The 1420-nt window shown below is 44.7% G+C and overlaps 1 non-coding gene across 1 annotated transcript; it reads left to right on the top strand.

The window, feature by feature from the left end:
- The first annotated feature begins 479 nt into the window (after nt 1–479).
- LOC129676987 (small nucleolar RNA SNORD115) lies at nt 480–558 on the top strand. The gene has a single exon (XR_008720148.1). It is a non-coding gene; the product is annotated as a small nucleolar RNA SNORD115 (small nucleolar RNA).
- Nucleotides 559–1420: the final 862 nt, after the last annotated feature.

The raw sequence follows: 1420 nt of genomic DNA, 5'->3' as shown, positions 1-1420 counted from the left end.
CAATGCTAGGACAATGGCCATGGTACTGAAACGTGGGAGCTGGCTATCTCTGACTGTGGAAGCAGAGAAGCTAAGGGTGATTCTCTCAGTGCTTTTGCTTATTTGGACCTGATTAAATTTTTGGCCATTATTATTTTGGGTGATTGGCATTCATTCAAGGATGCAAGAGAAGCCTTTCACTGCTCTTATCCCCAAAGGCACTATTCCTGGAGGTGCACCCTTACATTACTTTGACCAGACCTTTTTAGGCAGGAGAGGACATACAGATGCACTGACCACATTCTCTTCCACTCTACTCACAATGTGCTACTTCACAGAGCAGAAAAATGCTGCCCCTGCATCCCTTGAAGTCGTCTGGACCCAGCTATCCCGTGCAGGCTAAACTTACCACAACCTACCTCCGAGGAAGTCTTGTCAGCTCTGGTAAGCAGTCATTGTAGAGGATCAAAAACCATGCGTAGCTCTGTTTGTCCATGGCTGGGTCTATGATGACAACCCAATGTCACAAAAAGAGGTGATGACATAAAAATCATGCTCAATAGGATTACGCTGAGGCCCAGCCAACGGGATGTGGGAGACAAGGGCCTACTTCTCCTTGAGACAAGTGATGTTTATGGAGGTCCTTAGGTCCCAAAGCCCCATTTTTCCTGAGGGAGATTCCTATACACTCCTGGGGCACATCTGTGTGTGAGCACCAAGGGCCCTATCCACCATCACCCTTTCTGAATTTCCATTGCTTTACTAGACTATGCTGCCAAGGTGCAGGGGGCTCATGCCTTTGTCTTCTCTCTTTTCTTGTAGTTATTTTCCGTGACCTCTTGCAGTCCACATCATCATACCACTCAGGTAAGTGGAAAGTTGCTGGCTTGCTCCACAATTTCCATTGACTATGAGTCCAGCTCTTAAAGTCTCTGCTGGTCTTAAATTATTGTCTTTGGGTGAATCAGAGAATTTCTGGTCCCAGTTGCCTCCATTTCTATAGCAGAAATTCCAAAGTTCCTGGATATCATGATTTTTCAGAGAACTTGACTTTCGCAAATGTACATGGACAGAAGGAGAGCTTCACTATGGATTGGCCATTTGGGTGACTTCTTGCGGTAGTGTTGTAAGATTTGCCAAATCCATTTTTACCTCACTTAGATTCCTGCTTGCTCTGCTACTTTTGAGTTGGTGCTTCAGCAATTGATGGGCTGACAGTAAGTTCTAAGTCTCCAACAGAGATAATGTTCCCTAGGAATATTTGCCTGTGTGGAATGCGTGATCACATTCATACCTTCATGTCACTTACTACAGTACCTGGACTTAGGGAAATCAGCAAGATTAATGGGTTTTCTTTTGGTCCTAAATATTTGTCCCTGGATATCCTCATGTGTTTCTCTTTCATCTCTTACTCAGTGATCATTCTCCAGCCAAACAGGAA

This window comes from Psammomys obesus, unplaced genomic scaffold (assembly GCF_907164565.1).
Source record: "Psammomys obesus unplaced genomic scaffold, mPsaObe1.curated_primary_1811, whole genome shotgun sequence".
NCBI lineage: Eukaryota > Metazoa > Chordata > Mammalia > Rodentia > Muridae > Psammomys > Psammomys obesus.
The sequence above is the reverse complement of the archived record's forward strand: the minus strand, read 5'-3'. Positions and strand labels throughout refer to the sequence as shown.